This window comes from Hyperolius riggenbachi, chromosome 2, assembly GCF_040937935.1.
Source record: "Hyperolius riggenbachi isolate aHypRig1 chromosome 2, aHypRig1.pri, whole genome shotgun sequence".
In the NCBI taxonomy this organism is placed as follows: domain Eukaryota; kingdom Metazoa; phylum Chordata; class Amphibia; order Anura; family Hyperoliidae; genus Hyperolius; species Hyperolius riggenbachi.
The window spans coordinates 332680396-332703260 of record NC_090647.1 but is presented as its reverse complement, the minus strand read 5'-3'; positions in this window follow the sequence as shown (position 1 = coordinate 332703260).

The window sequence follows — 22865 nt, the reverse complement described above, 5'->3', positions numbered from 1 at the left end:
TTTGTGGCAAAGTACCCTGGCTTAGCGGATGTCCTGAAGCAGGCCAGGAAGTTCTGTGGGCATTTGAGGCGGTCTTACACAGCCATGGCACGCTTTGCGGAAATTCAGCGCAAAAACAACATGCCGGTGAGACGCCTCATTTGCGATAGCCCGACTCGCTGGAACTCGACCCTGCTCATGTTCTCCCGCCTGCTAGAACAGAAGAAAGCCGTCATCCAGTACCTCTACAACTACAGTAGAATGAAACAGTCTGGGAAGATGGGGATGTTCTGGCCCGACAACTGGACACTGATGAAAAATGCATGCAGGCTCATGCGGCCGTTTGAGGAGGTGACCAACCTGGTGAGCCGCAGTGAGGGCACCATCAGCGACTTAATTCCCTACGCTTACTTCTTGGAGCGTGCTGTGCGTAGCGTGGCGGATGAAGCTGTGAATGAGTGTGACCAGGAACCGTTACGGCAGGAACAGGCATGGGACCAATTTTCATCAGACCCAGCTGTTTCCTCAACACCTGCGGCAGCACAGAGGGGGGAGGAGGAGGAAGAAGAGAAGTCGTGTGCAGAAGACGAGTCAGACTCAGAGGATGATGAGCAAGGTGTTTCTTTGGGGGAGGAGGAGGAGGAGGAGGGGACAGCGGCAGGAGAACAACCGCAGCAGGCATCGCAGGGGGCTTGTGCTGCTCAACCTTCCCGTGGTATTGTTCGCGGCTGGGGGGAGGAGGTTGACTTACCTGACGTCACTGAGGAAGAGCAAGAGGAGATGGAGGGTACTGGATCCGACTTTGTGCAGATGTCGTCTTTTATGCTGTCCTGCCTGTTGAGGGACCCCCATATAAAAAACCTCAAGGGGAATGAGCTGTACTGGGTGGCCACACTACTAGACCCTCGGTACAGGCACAAAGTGGCGGACCTGTTACCAACTCACCGGAAGGTGGAAAGGATGCAGCACATGCAGAACCAGCTGTCAACTATGCTTTACAATGCCTTTAAGGGTGATGTGACAGCACAACGCCAGCAAGGTACCACTGCCACTAATCCTCCTCCCGTGTCCACGCAGTCAAAGACAGGACGCTCCAGCGATCTCATGGTGATGTCGGACATGCGGACGTTCTTTAGTCCAACGCCTAGCCGTAGCCCTTCCGGATCCACCCTCCACCAACGCCTGAAACGGCAGGTAGCCGACTACCTGGCCTTAAGTGTGGATGTAGACACTGCTGTGAACAGCGATGAGGAACCCTTGAACTACTGGGTGCGCAGGCTTGACCTGTGGCCAGAGCTGTCCCAATTTGCCATCCAACTTCTCTCCTGCCCTGCCGCAAGCGTCCTGTCAGAAAGGACCTTCAGCGCAGCTGGAGGCATTGTCACAGAGAAGAGAAGTCGCCTAAGTCACAAAAGTGTTAAGTACCTCACCTTTATCAAAATGAATGAGGCATGGATCCCGGAGGGCTGCTGCCCGCCCCAAGACTAAGTCAGTCCCCGCACACACAGCATCTCTGCCTGCACGCCGTGTGACTGGCTGCCTGGGCTGCCCCAAGAAAACTAAGTCGCTCCCAGTCCCTCCACACAGCATGTCTGCCTGCAGGCCGCTTGACTACCTTCTCCACCACCACCAACAGGGTCCGGGACTCCATGCGGATTGCTGAATTTTTTAGGCCGCTGCCAGCAGCGGCCGCTGTAATAATTTTTCTGGTGCGTGTACATGACTGCCTAATTTTTCTGGCTGCACTGCGGGCAGCTGCAACAACAAAAGAAAAGGCATGTACATGCGCCCATTCCCCTTCGTGATCATTACCTTGCCGTGGTGAAGGGGCTTGCGTATCACAATTAAGCAATGACCGGCGCATAGATGAGTGTCTCGGGGGGCACACAAAAGATAATAAGGTCGTTGCTTCATTGTGGTCAGACCAAATTTGATCAGCTGGACAGTCACTGTTCTGTCATTCAGCTACATCAGCCAGGCGACCATATGGGCTGTAAAGCCACCAAAACATGCACTCTCGCCATGGTGCGCAACAGTCCAGCACGGCCGTCACTACACAAACAGCTGTTTGCGGTGCGTTACACGGTGAGTTTGTTGTGTCAGTGTGAAGCAGTACCTTAATTACACTACCTGATTGATGTATACACATGCAAGATGTTTTAAAGCACTTTAGGCCTGTCATTTAGCATTCAGTGTGATTTCTGCCCTTAAAACGCTACTTTGCGTCAAATCCAGATTTTTACTGGGGACTTTTGGCGTGTATCCCACTCCGCCATGCCCCCCTCCAGGTGTTAGACCCCTTGAAACATCTTTTCCATCACTTTTGTGGCCAGCATAATTATTTTTTTTTTCAAAGTTCTCATTCCCATTGAAGTCTATTGCGGTTCGCGAACTTTAACGCGAACCGAACCTTCCGCGGAAGTTCGCGAACCCGGTTCGCGAACCTAAAATCGGAGGTTCGGCCCAACTCTAGCTAGGACCCAGATTCGTGGGCCCTTTCCCAGTAACCAGGAAAATCAACAATGTTGCTTATGCCATTGATCTTCCTGCCAGTATGCGGGTGTGAGATCATTCCATGTATCCCTGCTTAAGCCAGCAGTGCATGTAGATTCCACTCCTCCTCCCCCTGTGATGGTGGATGACTAACCTGAGTATGAAGTGGAAAAGATTTTAGACTCACGTATTGTACAGAACTCAGTACAGTATTTGGTTCACTGGAAGGGTTATGGCATTGAGGAAAGAACATGGGTACCTGATTGCCGCATGAATGCGGATGAATTAAAGAGGGAGTTCCACGCCCTACATCCTGAGAAACCGGGTAGGAGCTGTCCAGAGTCCACTCCTCGGGGGGGGGGGGGGGGGGGGGGGGTACTGTGAGAAAACGCGGAAAAGCCGCCGCGTGTGCTCAGAACAAGGCGGCTGATTCCGCATCGAACGCGGCGGTTTGCACGCGTAGGCCTACATCTGCCAGTATGGCTGAATGCGGAGAAACCGCCGCATGCCTTGATAACAGCACGGCGGGTGGTACGCAAGACATGTCTGGTGTGGCTGGGACTGATAGTCCACACAGGTTCAGAAGGACGCGCGCGCGCGCTGAGAGGCAGAACTTTTATGACAGCCAGAAGGGAGTCAGCTGACCAAGCCGTTCAGCTGACGATTGCACCAGTTCCCATTGGTTCAGCACTTAGGGGAGGCGCTGGAGAGTGCTGGGCTATATATACTGGGTACTACGTGGAAGCACTCAGACCTTATTGTCAGAATCTGTGTTATCATTCTGTTATACTTCAGACTAGTTCCAGGGTGTTGATGATCAAGGACCTCACACCCAAGATTAGGGACTTGTGTTACCATTCTGTTATACTTCAGACTAGTTCCAGGGTGTTGATGATCAAGGACCTCACACCCAAGATTAGGGACTTGTGTTACCATTCTGTTATACTTCAGACTAGTTCCAGGGTGTTGATGATCACGGAGCTCACACCCAAGACTAGGCATTGTTTATTATCTGTTATGACTTTCTGCTTTTCTGACCACTCTTCTGTTTACTGATTCGGTACCTCGCTATATCTGATACTCTGTTGCCAAACACTGCTTGCCTTAGGATTACCGAATCAGCCTCCTGTCTTTGTACTTTGTATGTCCGTGTATTGCCGACCTGGCTTGTCCGACCTTGAGAGCTATCTCCTCAGTTTAGAGATAGTTCACAGATCAGTCAGTGACATCCTTCTATTGTTGTCACTCACGCTCTGGTCCTTTCCTCTCCCAGTCTGACTCCTCCCTGCGGGAGATTCTCAGGCTGCTGAAAGGTACTCATACTCTAGCAGTATTCCTTACTGCCTTTGTACCTGTCCTCCTGATATTGTTCTCAAAGTATTACTGTTGCACCAAACACTCATATCTCTCAGGTGTCCAGAGGTTAGTAATATATCTGATTATCGGTGATACTGCAGATCATCAATAATCAGGTATATATCTGTATTTTTGGTGATACTGCAGATCACCAATAATCAGATCCTCTCTGTGTTACACCGATCGTTACAGAACGGCAGACCAAAAAAAAATGCAAATGGACGCACTCACCAGCCATCTGGGCACACTTACCACTTCTGTGGAAAACATCAATATAGTGCTGGGCAGCCACCAGACGGTAATGGACGCTTTGTCTGGATCATTACAAACCCTCCAGATGGCTGTGAAGGATGTGCGATCTCCTCTTAGCACAGACATACCTATGCCTGTACCTGAAAATTTTTCTGGTCACAGATCTGACTTCCGAAATTTTAGAAGTAGAGTGTTATCATACTTTGAGTTAAGACCTAATTCTTCAGGAACTGTGGCCCAAAGGGTTACCTTTATTAAAACCTTGTTATCTGGCGATTCTCAGACCTGGGCGTATAGCCTTCCCACCAGTCTCCAGGCCCTAACCTCTGTAGAGGAATTTTTTAAAGCTATGGCTATAATTTACGATGATCCAGACATTGCCTCGACTTCTGAGCGGAAGCTCAAACTTTTACGTCAAGGCAAGAGTCCGGTTGAAGATTATGCTGCTGAATTTAGGAAATGGTCAGTATCGGCCAGGTGGGACACATTTGCCCTTTTAGATTGTTTTTTATCAGGGTTGTCAGACGAGGTCTCCGATTTTATGTTAAGTCAGCCGGAACGTAAGTCCATCGATGAGGCCATTTCATCGGCCATCAGGATAGATCACCGGCTGCGCTATCAGAGACAGACCCGGGGTAAAAACCATGTGAGAATGGTGTCCCACGCTGCACCCCCAGTGACTCCACCTCCACCCGCTTCACCTCCACTGGAGCCAATGCAAATTGGTCGGTCAAAGTTGTCTCAAGTGGAGCGGAAACGCAGAATATCAGAGCGACTCTGTCTTTATTGTGCAGAGGGGGGTCATAGAGTACAGAATTGCCCTAAGAAGTCGGGAAACGCTACTGCCTAGGTGTAGTCGGGGGTAATACCCTAGGCATGCAATTTTTACCCCTAGATGATAAACGTTTGCTTCTTCCCTGTACTATTTCGTGGGAAGATAGGTCTGAAGTCACTGAAGCCTTCATTGACTCGGGCTCAGCGGCTAATTTTATGGATTTTGAATTTGCAAAAAAATTGGGTATACCGGTCACCCCGGTAAAACCACAGATACAGGTTACTGCAGTAGATGATTCCCCTCTGCAGGGTAACAGACCTTTGTCACAGACTCCAGAAGTGGGGGTCACTATCGGGGTGTTGCATAGGGAAATTTTTTTTTTTGTGTGTTACGGATGACAACCTCCACGATCATTCTTGGCATGCCTTGATTACAACTTCACTCACCTCAGATTAACTGGGCCACTGGTCAGCTAACGAGCTGGTCTTCCCAGTGTTTTCATCATTGTTTAGCGAAGGTAACCTTGGGTGAGACCAAGATTCATGTGGAAGGATTGCAAGATCAGTATTCTGAGTTTTCAGACGTGTTTTGTCCTAAATCGGCCGATAAACTTCCTCCACACCGCCCTTTCGATTGTCCTATTGATCTCCGGTCTGGTTGTATGCCCCCTAGAGGTCATCTCTACAATTTATCTGGGCCCGAAAAGTTGGCCATGCAGGAATATATCCATGAAAACTTAGCTAAAGGGTTCATTCGCCCTTCCCGGTCGCCTGCTGGTGCATGTTTCTTTTTTGTAAAGAAAAAAGACGGAGGCCTTCGGCCATGCATTGATTATCGGGGCCTGAATAAAATCACAGTAAAAAATTGCTATCCATTGCCTTTGATAGACGATTTATTTACTCAGGTCACCAATGCTAAAATTTTCTCAAAGTTGGATTTGCGTTGTGCATACAACCTGGTACGGATCAGAGAGGGCGATGAATGGAAGACGGCCTTTAACACACCCGATGGGCATTACGAGTACCTGGTGATGCCCTTCGGGTTGTGTAACGCCCCGGCCGTCTTTCAGGAGCTCATCAATGAGGTGTTCAGAGAGGTTTTAGGCAAATTTGTCCTAGTATATTTGGATGATATACTAATCTTCTCAGCCAACCTCTCAGAGCATAGGGATCATGTCAGGTTTGTGTTGCGCGAGCTAAGACAAAACATGTTATATGCCAAATTGGAGAAATGCATTTTTGAGGTAACATCTGTCACCTTTCTGGGGTACATAATTTCTACCTCGGGCCTTTCTATGGACCCTGCCAAGGTCTCTGCTGTTCTGGAGTGGCCTCAGCCCGTGGGTCTGAAGGCTCTCCAGAGATTCTTGGGGTTCGCTAACTACTATAGAAGGTTCATAAAGGGGTACTCCACAGTCATCGCACCCCTTACCAGTCTCACAAAGAAAGGGGCAGATACTAACCACTGGTCCTCCGAAGCTCTTGCTGCTTTCTCCACCCTGAAGGAATTGTTTTGTACTGCACCCATTTTAAGACACGCTGACATCTCCTATCCCTTTATTGTGGAGGTAGATGCCTCAGAGGTTGGGGTAGGGGCTGTGCTGTCTCAGCGTTCTGGGTTGCAGGGAAGGTTACACCCGTGTGCCTATTTCTCTCGTAGATTTTCACCCGCAGAGAAAAACTACGATATAGGCAACAGGGAGCTCCTAGCCATTAAATTGGCCTTTGAAGAATGGCGTCATTGGCTAGAGGGAGCAGAACATACGATTACAGTTTACACTGATCGCAAAAATTTGGAATACATCGAGGGGCTCGGTGGTCACTGTTTTTCTCGAGATTCAGATTTATAATTACGTATGTGAAAAAGAATCTAGAGAAGGCTTTTCAGAGTCAGAAAGGACAAGTTGACAAGAAACGTTCCATAGAGTGGAAGTTCTGGCCAGGAGACTTGGTCTGGGTGTCCACTCGTCATTTGGCCCTAAAACAGCCTTCACCCAAGCTAGGACCCAGTTTCGTGGGCCCTTTCCCAGTAACCAGGAAAATCAACAATGTTGCTTATGCCATTGATCTTCAATCCTCCTCCCCCTGTGATGGTGGATGACTAACCTGAGTATGAAGTGGAAAAGATTTTAGACTCACGTATTGTACAGAACTAAGTACAGTATTTGGTTCACTGGAAGGGTTATGGCATTGAGGAAAAAACATGGGTACCTGATTGCCGCATGAATGCGGATGAATTAAAGAGGGAGTTCCACGCCCTACATCCTGAGAAACTGGGTAGGAGCTTTCCAGAGTCCACTCCTCGGGGGGGGGGGCTACTGTGAGAAAACGTGGAAAAGCCGCCGCGTGTGCTCAGAACAAGGCGGCTGATTCCGCATCGAACGCGGCGGTTTGCACGCGTAGGCCTACATCTGCCAGTATGGCTGAACGCGGTGAAACCGCCGCATGCCTTGATAGCGGTGCGGCTGGTGCCGCGTCCAGCACGGCGGGTGGTACGCAAGACATGTCTGGTGTGGCTGGGACTGATAGTCCACACAGGTTCAGAAGGACGCGCACGCGCGCTGAGAGGCAGAACTTTTATGACAGCCAGAAGGGAGTCAGCTGACCAAGCCGTTCAGCTGACGATTGCACCAGTTCCCATTGGTCCAGCACTTAGGGGAGGCGCTGGAGAGCGCTGGGCTATATATACTGGGTGCTGGTCATTCGCTGGTTGTCTGCCGTTGCGATCACTACGTGGAAGCACTCAGACCTTATTGTCAGAATCTGTGTTATCATTCTGTTATACTTCAGACTAGTTCCAGGTTGTTGATGATCAAGGACCTCACACCCAAGATTAGGGACTTGTGTTATCATTCTGTTATACTTCAGACTAGTTCCAGGGTGTTGATGATCAAGGACCTCACACCCAAGATTAGGGACTTGTGTTTCCATTCTGTTATACTTCAGACTAGTTCCAGGGTGTTGATGATCAAGGACCTCACACCCAAGATTAGGGACTTGTGTTACCATTCTGTTATACTTCAGACTAGTTCCAGGGTGTTGATGATCACGGAGCTCACACCCAAGACTAGGCATTGTTTATTATCTGTTATGACTTTCTGCTTTTCTGACCACTCTTCTGTTTACTGATTCGGTACCTCGCTATATCTGATACTCTGTTGCCAGACACTGCTTGCCTTAGGATTACCGAATCAGCCTCCTGTCTTTGTACTTTGTATGTCCGTGTATTGCCGACCTGGCTTCTCCAACCTTGAGAGCTATCTCCTCAGTTTAGAGATAGTTCACAGATCAGTCAGTGACATTCTTCTATTGTTGTCACTCACGCTCTGGTCCTTTCCTCTCCCAGTCTGACTCCTCCCTGCGGGAGATTCTCAGGCTGCTGAAAGGTACTCATACTCTAGCAGTATTCCTTACTGCCTTTGTACCTGTCCTCCTGATATTGTTCATAAAGTATTACTGTTGCACCACACACTAATATCTCTCAGGAGTCCAGAGGTTAGTAATATATCTGATTATCGGTGATACTGCAGATCATCAATAATCAGGTATATATCTGTATTTTTGGTGATACTGCAGATCACCAATAATCAGATCCTCTCTGTGTTACACCGATCGTTACAGCAAGCAAACAGGATTGAAGCCCGATGAAGGCTGCAAGGCCGAAAGCTTGCTTATTTTTATTCATTTTTAGTTAGCCAATAAATGGTATCATCCTGATTTAAAACTTCTTGCTTTTATTTACATAATTAATTAGTTAGTGATTAACTTAATAAAGCTTTATATTATTTAACATAACTTTTTTCATGTAATACTTAGTATCTTGTGTTAGAGGCTGAAAATGTATTCTACAAGGTTTAGGTAAGAAAAAGATAAAAAGGTAAAAAGTAAGAAGACACATGACATGATAAAACAAATTATTATTATTATTTTTTATTATTTTTATAGCACCAACATCTTCCATAGCACTGTGAATAGTATAAAACCAATATAGGGGAACATATATACATGAGAATTTCAAGATACTGTACAGTTATGACATCCAGTAAGCAAGTACAAATGCATACAGCGCACAATTAATGTGTGGACTGAAATATCACTAATTCATCTGGTAAATTACAGCAAATAAAAAATAATAGGAGAAGATCCCTGCCCTTGCAAGCTTACAATCTAGTCCAATAAGAAAAGTTTAAATATATACCTACATTAATCTATGGTCGTATAGTCTATAATAGTCCATATATTTAGAAATAGATAGATAGATAGATAGATAGATAGATAGATAGATAGATAGATAACTTCAGGTCCTAATGTTTACTGTCTGTGGGTAACTCTGGACTCTGAGCTCTTATTTAAACCACATATTACTGCATTATAACAACCTCTTGTTACTTCCCCCTCAAATATCTCCAGAATGTGTTGTTTCCTTACACAAGAGGCTACTACAATGCTTGTACATGCTCTAATCTTTTCCCATCTTGACTACTTAAAGCGTTGTAGATATGCACTTGCTGTCAAGATTAGCTATTGACATGCCCTGGCTGTAGGAACACCACTCCTGAAGCAAGTAGAAAGTCAGCCGGCACCATCGGGTATAATGCTCTTTTCAATATTTATTGTAGTTCTGTCATCTTACAGCATGACGTTTCGGAGTAGCAACTCCTTTCTCAAATGCATGACAGGAACCTGTCAAAAAAAAATGACTGGCACTTATCCAGTCCCTACTGAACTCTACTGCTCATCTCATCCACCTCTCCTGCCTTTCCTCTGATGCTGCCCATTTGACAATCCCTTCATTGGCTGCCAATTACTCAAATGATCTAGTTCAAAGTCCTAACACTACTATACAAGCTGTCCTCTACATCCATTTCTTCATTAATCTCCAGACACCATTCCTCCAGAAGCTTTGCTCCTCCCACGAGATACCCTTTTCATCCAGCTTGGTCATGACCTGTCAAACTCGCATCCAGGACTTCTCACGAGTGTCACCTCTTCTTTGGAACTTTCTCCCACTGCCTGTACATCATGCTCCAAGCCTAGAAATCGTCAAATGCACTCTTTTAACACACCTCTTCAGCTGGAATTGCCACAGCTGGAATTGGAAGTTCATTGTCTAATCTGCTAAACCCTTGCCTCCTCCCCTGATTTCTCCGCTATTATCCTCTAGATTGTAAGCTCACAAAGGCAGGGACCTAGCCCTAGTGCTATCTGTTTCTGTTTTTTTTTTTTTTCAAATGTACCTGTATTGGTAATGTCTCAAACTACACATCAATTGCATGTATTTGTACTTAGGTTCCTGGTTGTCCTGATTGTACAATGTTTCAAACTATTTATGTATCTATGCTCCCTACTATTGTCTGTTCTGTATTATATACAGCACTATGAAAGCTGTTGGCACTATATAAATAATACAAAAAAATAAGAATAACTATAGATAGGTATGTTACTTTGAAATGTCCTTCTAGAAAATGAACACATTGCCATATGCAGCATAAATATATAAAAATAAATCCAATGACCTGTGTCCCACAACTGCGCTCAACATACAATAGCCTCAGAAGTGTCTAGTGTGCCATGACACAAAATGTTGCACTGTATTTAATATAGTCTATAAGGAAATAGCCTCAGAAGTGTCTAGTGTGCCATGACACAAAATGTTGCACTTTATTTAATATAGTCTATAAGGAAGAAACTGTGTCTAATGTGTCTCCTTGAAACAACTACCTACACTCGAAATGGAAAAAAAAAGTTCTATAGTGCTTCTGACATCTGAATGTATTAGCTGTGGAAATGTCTCCTCTTTCAGCTAAGCTATTTGTGCCCTTGTACTTCTCCCTTTTGTATGACGTTGTTATACTTTGATATGTTTTGATATGTTATATTTGAAAATATAATAAAACTTTTTGTGACAAAAAAAAATTCTAGCTAGGCATGGTACCATATATACTTATTTGTATCTCAGTGTTTCTCAAATCTGTGACTCCCCAATGATGCATGTTTTGTAGGCAACCTCGCCTATGCACAGGTGGGGTAATTAGTGTGTCAGCTAGGGGGATTCCATGTAGCTGAGACGCTAATTACACCACCTGTGCATAGGTGAGGTTGCCTGCAAATTATGCAGCATTGGGGAGTCACGTGGACAGAATTGAGAAACACTGGTGTATCTAATCATGTGACACATAAATTCGGGTACCCTTTAACAACACAAAAAGGCTTATGAGAATCCTACAAAAAGGAAGCCCACATTAAATGCAAAGAGCAAAATTGCAGCACATCCAGATTTAGAATTGTCATGGGCGTAATAATAACCCCTGCAACCTCTGCCATTGCAGGGGGTCCAAAGGCTTTGAAGGCCCCTCCTCCTCCCCCTCCCCAACCGCAAGTGCAGCCAATTAGCAAAAAAAACCTCTCTGTTTGCTAACAAAAAACATCCCTGACACATTCTCCCACCCATGCAGAGTAGCAGAAGTGTCTGTAATTTTTTCCTGCATCCAGACACTGCTTCACAGCAGAACACTCGGCTGCCATTCGCTATCTCTCGATCACGTGACCCTCATGGGGTTGGGGAACCAAGGGGGCACCATGCTATCGTTTTTGCAGGCGGGCCCTATTAAGTCTAGTTACACCTCTGATAATTGCAATAACATTAGGTTTAGCCTCCATTTCAGCAGAAATCACACTCATCAAATACTTAGGGTTTTCAACTTTGACAAGCTGTAAGGCAGGGGTCCCCAAACATTTTGGGTTGAGGGCCGGGTCAACATACTTCAGACCGCTGGTGGGCCGGAGTAAACATAAAATGATGTAGAAGTCTTTGCGGACCAGACAGTGAAGCATACCCAGGTGACAATCTGCAAGCCAATTGGACAGCAGTGTCACCTGATGTGGAATTTGATTGGAAACCAGCAAAATTTCTGCTTTCTGGCTTCCATGTGGATGGGGGGTGCTGCACTGCTATTCCATATGTGGACCACCAATATTTAAAGATGTAGCTGACTGCATTTATAAGCAATACATTTTCTGTGTGGGGGGCCGGTAAGAAAGCCTTAGGGGGCCACATTCGGCCCGCGGGCCTTAGTTTGAGGACCACTGCTGTAGGGCATACATTTTCTTGCTAGACTTTCTCACCTCCTGGTGCCTAGAATCTTGCAACATATAACTTGTAATCACAGATGACGCTGGTCACCACTCTCACTGCTACAAGCTTCTAAAGTCAATGTTGATCATTTTCTTCTTGCTCTTAAGGTGAAATCTACTAACTTTAAAATGAAACAATTGGTTACATGTACACACGTATTTGACCATGTATACATGGAGTTCCCCTTTAAGAAGAAAAAATATATCACAAAATAGATATAAAAAAGGGGAGCATTCCAAAAAATGAACCTCATATGGAATTAAGCTCTTGTTCCCTGTATTTCAATACTCCATATGACAAGTATTGCCATTATACCTATGATCCTCATATGAATTATGGGCTCATATATTAATCTTTCTGTCATAAAATTATGTCACATCATTGGGTATATGGGTGTAGTTGATTTGCCACTTACAAGCTCCTAACTCTATGTCCTGTCATCCTATCATTAAGAGGTTGTGTGTACTGCAATTAACATCTCAATTTGGCATTTATGGTTTTGTACCCTAAATAGGAACTCCATTTAATTGGTTTTTTGTTCATAGCATGAACTCCCAATGCTTTATAAAAATGTTCTCTGTTATTCTATTTGTACAATAAATCAGATAGCAATGAACAATAAAGGTTTTTATGGTAATAAATCCCCTATTGTGAAACAATTGTGATTGGCTACCAAAACCATGTGACCAGCTGATATAAAAAGTCTGTGTGAGCAAGCCCTGTAACAGTGATTTGCTTGATTTCAAGCACAAAGGAACAATACGAAATACAGATATATAACAAGTAAAAAAAAAATTTAGAAATAAAACTTTTTTTTCCATTACAAATAACCTAAGAAAAAATGTTATTAAATAAAGATTTACCCAAAAAAGTCTATCAAATAAAACAATAAAACATTTATAGTTATTTTATTTGAGTGTACAGATAGTGTCCCAGCCATGATTCAAACCTGGGACTCCAGCACTGCCCAAGTCCGAGTACCAGTGCACATATTTGGTATCCCAGAAATTAGGAGGATTAAAGAGACACTGAAGCGAGAATAATTCTCGCTTTAGAGCTCATAGTTAGCAGGGGCACATGTGCCCCTGCTAAAACGCCGCTATCCCGCGGCTAAACAGGGGTCCCTTCACCCCCAAACCCCCCCTCTGCAAAATCAACGACCAAATTGGTCGTAAATTTTGCTCTTCCTGGAGGCAGGGCTAACGGCTGCAGCCCTGCCTCTCAGCGCGTCTATCAGACACGCATCGCCGCCTCTCCCCCGCCCCTCTCAGTGAAGGAAGACTGAGAGGGGCGGGGGAGAGGCGGAGGTACGCGTCTGATAGACGCGCGGGAGGCAGGGTTGCGGCGGTTAGCCCTGCCCCGATGCGGAAGAGATTCCGCGATGTACGGAGGGGATTTGGGGGTGAAGGGACCCCCGTTAAGCCGCGGGATAGCGGCGTTTTAGCAGGGGCACACATGCCCCTGCTAACTATGAGGTCTGAAGCGAGATTTATTCTCGCTTCAGACTCTCTTTAAGAAGGAAACTTAAAAGGTGTATTTAGGAAATGCATGATAATTTTGACAAAAATTTCACAGATAGCCACCCATCTTACACATGTGCATTTTCCCTAAGGTTCCTGCCACCTCATCTACTGCCACCATCATCAGTAGGCTTGAAATGCACTTCTCAGGCATAATGAGAATGGTGGAAAAAGTACTAAAAATATTGACCACTTTTTGTTTTCAAATTGGTCTAATCACAATGATAACCTGTACACCAAGGGGACTACCGTAAATTTGCCATGATGCTGCTGTGTGTCAGTTGACAAAGTAACCACCCATTAAGGAGTAGTCAAAGTGTAGGACAGTTTCCAAGGTTGTAAGCAGATCTGCTTGCCCACTTCTCATGCACGTCAGGTAACCTACACTTGCAGCAACAAATAATGTCCATATACCTTTGTTTCAGTCAACAACTGCAGAATCTATCTAAAACAATGACATGCAATAACATGCTACTGGATTTCATCCTGACCATACTGAAAGCTGTACTGTCATATTTCTGTTATGATTTGATTGCATAGAGGAGTGGTGCCTTTGTAGTGCAGTTATCCTTTTCACTGCCCCTGGTTGCCTGTTGTAAACAGGTAAATAGTGATATCTTCTCTAAATCAATGTAGACCTTCTGCTTCCTTGATTGTACAGCTTGCATTGTCCATTGTCCTTCAACATCAAAAATCACTCCTGATATTCCAATTACTAAAATACTAATGGGGAATGAAGAGCCACTATGTCTTCATTTGGTGTTCTCTGGTGTCTGGAAGCTCGGGAACCATATTTGCCAATTGAAAACATATACCCAAAGAGGAAGAAACCCCACAGTAGTGGACGTATTACCATGTTATTTATGTTTGATATCATTGTTTTTGTTGTTGTTGCAGACACTTTAGGATATAGAAAACAAATGGTACAGGGTCTATACTATAAGAGTCTATACTGTACATGTAAAATAGTCAACACAATAATAATTTACAGAATCAGTTATACAGCATTACCTAATCACGGTATAAATTGAAAAATACTTTTCAGCAGAATGTGCTGTATTTCAAATAAGCTATGCCAAAAACATCATATATGTATTTCTATATAGCACTTTGTTTTTCTTATATGGGAATCCCCAGTTTTTTGGTGTAAGCAGTGAAGCAGACATAATGGTCTTTGCAAAGGCAAAGCCTGAACATTTAGCATTGGCTACAATAATATGTTATGGTTCAGTGGAAGGACCTTAAACTTCCAGACAAGGACAAGGCAGTAAAAGATAAAGCACCTGGACCCCCTATTTCCAGATTACTAGACCCCAGGTGTGTGATAGAGAGCAGTTAAATTTCATCATTACCCTTTCTTATATGGCATTTTTTTATAGTAATTTTTACTGCTGCTACTAAAGGTGCTGGGCTCATCTCAGCTGTAAGAGGACATCACTTGTCAAACGGACTGGTCTGTAATATAAAACATGACAAGTCCTAGCATAACCTCTGTGATGACTATTTTCAGCAGTCTGCTTTTTCTTCATTGTGGAGTTGGGGGGAAAGTCTATGGACATAAATATTATCATCTACCGTTAAGAATGAAATATTAGACACCCCTTTTAAAAAGGTCTTGACATCTTAAATCATGTTTTCTCCTGGAACTAAATTAAATTCATTTTACATGTTGCTAGATATTGGAGAACACTAAAGCATGCATCAGGCTTGAAATTATAACCCATTTTGTAATGTTTATTGAATTTTAAAACATGTTTCGAAATCCCAAGGGTTGAAAATATGTAATGGCATTAAGGCAGTAGAACTTTCATTCCATTGTGTTTTGTAATGTAGATGTATAACTGATAATAAGCATATATAAGTAAGACTGGAGCAACCATGGTTTTGAAATGTACTATTTATATATTTAAAATGCAGCATATGATTGCCATCAATAGGCTTAAGTTTTTTGTCCTTATTATTAAATTTCTTTATAGGTAATTATAAGCGTATCTAGGCAGCTGAATGAACTTAGAAAACAGATCTCATATGCTACTCTTTAATAATGGGAATTTATTTATTTAAAAGCATAAAGTCATTTCATACATTTCTATAGGACTGAGGATTTTTTGGAAGGTGTATTATAGAGATCTTTGGCCTATTCATATGATTCACGCTATGCACTGTATATTATAGGGCCAAAAATTTTAATGTCACTACATCATTTTTATGTCAATTTGAGGAAAGCATTAGTTATCGCTGGCGAACTGAGGGGGCTATTCTGGGTGTCTGGAACCTCCCCCCTGCACTGAGCTGTGTATTCAGCCAGGGAAGCCAGCATAATATAAACAGCCTCATTCTCCCTCCCTTCTTACTTCTGGTGCCTCCCTCCAGCTAATAGAATGAGAGAGGCAGCCCAGCTTCCCTCACAAGAAGATGCAGCCTGCAGTGAGAGAATGTTGATTATGGAGTCCCGGACTCTCCACAGCACAGAAGTGTCAGACATGATGAAATTAGAGTGCAGGCAAGCTGGTAAATATGCACAGCATGATGCAGAGCTTGCCTGGACTCAGGGTCTGTGGGCAAACATCTGTCTGGTCTCTCCCCATTGTTATAATGACTGCATGTGTGGATAAGGTGTGGATAACAAGCTGAAAAGTTTTTGACAGTCCCTAGACTCCAGGAGGGCTTCTTTCTGACTTGTGTGAGAGACTGACAGGGACAGGAGTCCGATTACAGGCAAGTAGCCTGTGTGATGTGGGACTTCAATACAGATAAGTTCTCTGCTCCATCTCAGGCTATTCTCAATTTCTCCACTCCTCTCTCTGGGCTAGTGCATCGCCAAAATGACAATAGCAATCGCTAGCAATTTGTGAGTGTGATTTTGTGAAGTGATTTTCAGAGCGATTTTTGAATGAATTGCTCAAAAACATGCTACATGCAGTATACCTGCGATTTTGAAAAAATCACAACGCTGCTGTGGGAAAACCCACATAGGGTAACATTAGCCAAGCGCTTTTCAAATCACTGTTGATTTGAAAAACGCTCAGAAGCACTCTTGGTGTGCACCAGCCCTCCCTCATTCACCTTTGTTTCCCTCTTCCCCTAGAGCTGACTGTGTGTTCTTGTCTTACAGGAAAGCTAAATAAAAGTGCAATCCTGGTGAGGCAAAATATTATTATTAAGTATTTATGTAGCGCCGACATCTTCCGCAGATGCATATATCCCTGCATCATATGGGTATCGCTTGCGCTATGTGAAACTATGTAGCATATTCCACTGAATTGTCCAAACTAAGTCTATCTCCTGTTCCTCTCTTGGGGAGTTGTTCCAGCGCTGTACCCCGTTCACATTTGCTGCTACCAGAAGCCCTCAGAAACACTAGTGTCCTTGAGTACTTCCAAAGATAGGCAGCTCCGTAATACGCCAGCGCACTTTTGTGCATGGGCAGTATGGAGCCACCTGTATTCGGAAGCACTCGGGACATACGTGCTTCTGGACCTTTCAGGAACCCCCCCTTAAAAATCCTGCGTTTGCCCCTGGTTATCCTAGCATTATATGTTTGGTTGAGATTAAAACTACAGGAGACTCAAGCACAAGTAAAGAAAATAAAAAAAATATCATACATAAAATGTACTTTGTAATGTTTTAACCCAGGATCTTGAGACAAGATGTTAACCACCATGCTACAGTCACATCAGTCTATGGCCAATGCAACAACTATACTAATGTCCTTTCCACTATCTAATGTTGCTCAAAAAATTCCCTAGTATATGTTCTAGCTGTGGAAGGAAGTGAAAATAGAGAAGAAGTGGCTAAGTGTTTAAAATATTTAAAAAGTAGTGTTTTATAACCTTATTAATCATGCTACCATAAATTGTCTGAGTACAAGTCAAGTATTGTATCTACTTTATCTCTACGTAAAGTAATCTCCAAGTCATAGCTTAGAGACTTATTTCAGCTTTTATTTATCATATTTAATTTCAATGGAGCCAAAATTGTATATATGTTTGGTAGTATTACATGGCATTGCCTTTTCAATGTGTAGCTCAAATGATTTTGGTAGCCTCCCCAAAAAATCACAACATGGTGCTAGATTTTCTTTTATTCCTCTGCACACAACTGGTGTAAATTAGTCAGAATTCTGGTACACTTTCTCAGTTAAGTTTACATAAATTCATGGGAAATCAGGTCTGGACTTTGTGAAAGACACTGCAATACTTTCTTTTTTTTGTCTTTAAGCTTTTATGTTTCAAGTTTTGAGGTGCATTTGGATTATTTTCCTGCTGGAAGAAAAATCTGCTGCTATGTGTTAAACCTCTGACTGATGCCTTGATGTACTGCTTTGGAATTTCTTCATTACCCTCCTTTCTTATGATGCCAGTTTATTTTTCGAAAGTACACCAATTCTTTTTCCAGAAAAACAAGGCACCATGATGGTGCCATCCCAATTCTTCAAAGCTTGAATGTTGTTCTTTAATTTAAAAGACAAGCTTTCCTTCTACGACAGAGCAATCATCATTATTAGTGTTTGAACACCTCAATTCAGTACCATTAAGCACTGAACCTGCGGACAGGGTTGGGGTATTTACTTACTTGTGCTTCACATGTGACTCCAATACTTCCTGCTTTCAACTTTGGAAAGAGGAAGTAGGGAGTTACGTGAAGCTCAAATAAGTTAACTCCCCTCAACCCAGTGGCGGACAAAGCCAACGATGGGCCCCTGTGCAGAATGAATGAAGCGGGTCCCATGTGAGTGGGCGTGGTCATAACAGATCGTGGTTGGATCCAAACAATGCCGATAAGATTAAAGTACATGAACCTAGGTCACATTCTGTAGGCGCTGTAATCATGTAGCACACATTTTAAACTTGTATAAGACTGGGGCACAAGTTATTATCAATGTTTCTCTTGAGTTTCAGAGATAGATACATGGATAAAAGCCTAGAGGATAATAATAGGCCTTAAGTGGTGCAGTTGGATGGGCCCTAGAGGACATGAAGCCCCTGTGTGGCTGCACGGCCTGCACGGGCCTATGTCTGCCTCTGCCTCAACCCTGTCTGCAGGTTCTGTGCTGAATGTTACTGAGGTGTGGTGTTTGGGGAATGATGTTCTAAATTCAAACACCAACTCTAATCACTATGATTTATTAAATATCGTAGTTCAGTTTTTGTTTCATTTGATCTTCAATTAAACAAACTGTTGGGGATTGTGATAGGTGCACATTCACTTCTGCATCAGCCAAATATTCATGCAGGGCTTTCGCGGTCATAGGAAACCTTGCCTTTGCTTTTCTAGCCAGCATACAAGCCGTTCTATTTTAAGTTTTATAGGACTTCGTTTGACACCTACAATTCTATTTACCTTTCATTTCTTGATCATATTACACAAAGCAGAATTTGCAAGTTAAACATGTTTTTATAGCCTTTCCTTGCTTTCTAGGTATCAATTAACATCATTGTTATGTCCTCACTTAGCAGCTTATAGCAGCCCTTGGTTGCAATGTGACAGCCTACAATTTGCAGTGTCAGAAAATGTGTTAAGCTCTGCAATTGTCAACGGTGATGATGCCTAAAGGATATTAAAGCTCAGGAAAACTTAACCACTTAAAGGGAACCTAAACTGAGAAGGATTTGGATTTTTCCTTAAATAATGCCAGTTGCCTGACTCTCCTGCTGATCCTGTGTTTCTAATACTTTCAGCCAAAGCCCTTGAACAAGCATGCAGATCAGGTGCTCTGACTGAAGTTAGACTGGATTAGCTGCATGCTTGTTTCAGGTGTGTGATTCAGCCACTACTGCATCCAAAGAGATCAGCAGGACTGCCAGGCAACTGGTATTGTTTAAAAGGCAACATCCATATCCCTCTCAGTTTAGGTTCCCTTGAAGGACCACGGGCCTAAACCCTTAAGACCAGGCCATTTTTTAGAAAATAGGCCACTGCAGGGCCATACAACTCAGCACACAAGTGATCCCCACTTTTATGCCCACCAACAGAGCTCTCTGTTGGTGGGCTGTGATCGACCAACAGATAGATCCCTCTCTGATCGAATCTGATCAGAGAGGGATCGTATGGTTGCCTTTACTGCAAACAGATTGTGAATCGATTTCAGCATGAAACCGACCACAATCTGTAAAGCTGCCGCTGCCGCTGCCCCCCTGAATACATTACCTGATCTGGCCGGCGCAAGTCCCCACTCTCTCCGCTGTCCTCTTCTCCGCGCTGGGCTCCAATTCTGGCAGGCTTCACTGAACTTGCTGTCGGGGGGAAGTTTAAACAGTAGAGGGCGCTCTACTGTTTAAGCTTCCTGCCGGGACAGGAAGTTCAGTGAAGCCTGCCGGACTCGGAGCCCAGCACGGAGAAGAGGACAGCGGAGAGAGCGGGGTCTCGCGCTGGCAGAGCAGTTAATGTATTGCCGCTGTATTGCGTCGGTCGTCGGGCATTTGAACGCCGCTATCGACGCACTCCCGACCCGAAGCAAATCTTCCGCACAGACGGAACGACGGGAATCGATGAGAATGATTGATTCAGGATGGAAATCGATCGTTCTTTCAGCGTTTGCACAACGATCTAACAATCGAATCTGCTGTATATTGGCGGGAAAATCGTTAGGTGTATGGGCCCCTTTAGGCCTCAATTCACTAAGCTTTATCAAACACTTTATCAAACGTTTGATAATTTACCTCATGGGTAAAATCCAGTTTTGATTTCTCTAAAGTGTTATAGATTTATTGAACGTTTTATTGATAAAACATTTGATAAATATATAACACCTTAGTGAATTCAAAATTAGATTTTACCCATGAGATAAATTATTATTAAACGTTTGATAAAGTGTTTGATAAAGCTTAGTGAATTGAGGCCTAATAGTCTCACCGCTGCTGTTCTTTCTGCTTTGTGTGTCACATGACAACTCACAGCCTGCTTGCCAGTTCAATCAAGACAGGGCAGGAAGCAAGCAAGCAAGCAAGCAAGCTGTACTGCAGTGAGAAACACAATTGGCCTATATTATTCTGTTTACCACTTCGTGGTATACAATGTTTGCATTCACTTATCTTATTCAATTTTGGGCTTAATTGCACTGTAAGTTTTAATGGGGAAATAACCCCGGAGAAAAGATTTATCGCTAGAAAAGTAGAAGGGTTTCCAATTTATTGTTTTCACCAAATTAATATTTAATTGTGTTCCTATTCAATAAATAGATAGTGCAATGCAAACATTTCTAGGTGAAAAGGTGTTTTTTGTGAGAAACAAAAAAGTATGTTTCATCATGTTGTATTCCTTTCAGTTGTTATATGTGGAAGGTCCCAACCCAAGCCTTACTTAGATTTTGACTTAGCCCCACCCCAAAAATCATGCTTAATTTTATACAAGTATTAATTTACAGAAGACTGGTGTAACGATTGTGGGATTCTCTCCGTGATCAGCGCACAAAACGTGCGCTGACACTGCGGAAATCCTCCACAAGCGTATAATTTGCGGGAAACCCAGCAAAAGATGCAATGCACCTGTAGAGGGAAATTCCTGTCGACAGGGGGAGCTGTGGAGTGCAGAGGAAAAGCTCCTCTGCCCTGCCACACACGCCAGACAGGAATTGCACAAAGGGACGGAACGCAGGGCAAGATAGCCCTGAAGGAGAGAGAGCAAAGCGACAGATTGTATGTGTGTGCACCAAACTAGTCACCAACCCGCGACGGTGCATACACAACAGCAGATAGGAAGCAGGAACGCGATCGCGAGAGGTGCGATCGCCAGACGTGACACAAGGTTACAGCAAGGCAGAGCACGAGAGTAGCAAAGGCACAGCAAATCATACAATGAGGAGATATGGAAAATAACAAACGCTAGCTAAACGCGAACACTGCACTTATTCGCAACAGTGCACGCGTTTATGCGCGGTCTCCACGTGATAAGCACAATAGAGACAAAAACGCCTAACTAACCACCGACAGACAAACATGAAACAGAGGACGCAAGCACTTGCTTAACGGTTACCTCACTTAGCCTCCAGCAAGCGTTCGTAGCAGACAAGACAGATACACGAAAGCAGGAATAAACGAGAGATAGGATCCACAGCACTAGCGCAAGGCGAGTGCGATCCAGGCAGACAGAACAGAAGGATCCACAGCACTAGCGCAAGAGGCTGGTGCGATCCAAGTACAGCAAGAGAGTAGCAGACCAGAAGGATCCACAGCACTAGCGCAAGTGGCTAGTGTGATCCAGAAAGACATAACAGAAGGATCCACAGCGCTAGCGCAAGATGCTAGTGCGATCCAAGTACAGAGTAGCATAACAGAAGGATCCACAGCACTAGCGCAAGAGGCTGGTGCGATCCAGGGAAACAGATCAGAAGGGGCCTCACAGTACCCCCCCTCTAGGGTCGGATTCCAGACGACCCTCCAACCTGATACTTGCAAAAGACTTTAACTGAAGGCTCACGAAGGTCAGGACAGCCCGACAAGGCCCAATTCCAGAGTCAGTCCAGCCGAAACCGACCTCATTGGAAGCAAACGCCACCGAAACATGTCCATCAGTACTACCAGTCTCAGTATAACACCCATCAGGACTGTGAACGCCAGAGCAGAAGCCATCGACACCCTCCAGACAATACCCACCACCTTCCAAGGAGCGTCCGAAAATACCAAACCTGCCACAATACCTGATCGAAGTGTCCCTTACAACACAAAAGCCACTGTTGATCTCATCCAGGGTACCAAGCAAAATCTCCCGGAATCTCCCAGAACCTTCCGAAGCTCCACAGAGATCCCAAGAGGGCAGAACAATCACCAGGCTCACATGGAGAACCATCAAGCCCTCCTATGGAACCAATGACTATTCTGGATTCAGAATTACGAGGACACCCATCAAGATCAGGACTTACAGGGACCACTTCTGGGCATGCAAGCAGGCAGGCCATATCAGAGCATGTCTCCACCAAGGAAGCATCTGAGCATGCTGGTAACCGAGGCACACTTGGGCTTTCTGGGTCACAGAGCACATTGGGGTACACCAGCACAGGAGAAACCTCAAAACATGTCGGGGAACTGCCAACCTCAGAGTCCGACACGACAAGACCAAAACCAGTACCGGGCAGAAAATCATCATGAGTGGAGGTCACAGGTACTGGTCTTTCAAAAGAAGACTCGGACTTAAATTCAGAATTTTCTGTGACTGTAATATCATCATTGACTACATATGAGTGAAGCTCCACCAGAGCTGCAAAGGTAGTCAGTACAACAGCAATGCCTACTGAAGTGGGCAACACCTCAGAAGGACTTGGGGGGCAGTCCTCATCCAGAGTACAGGGTGCAGAATCAGCATCTTCCTCAGAACAAGAAAGGGACTCACAAATGGCAGTGTGATTGGACATCATATTG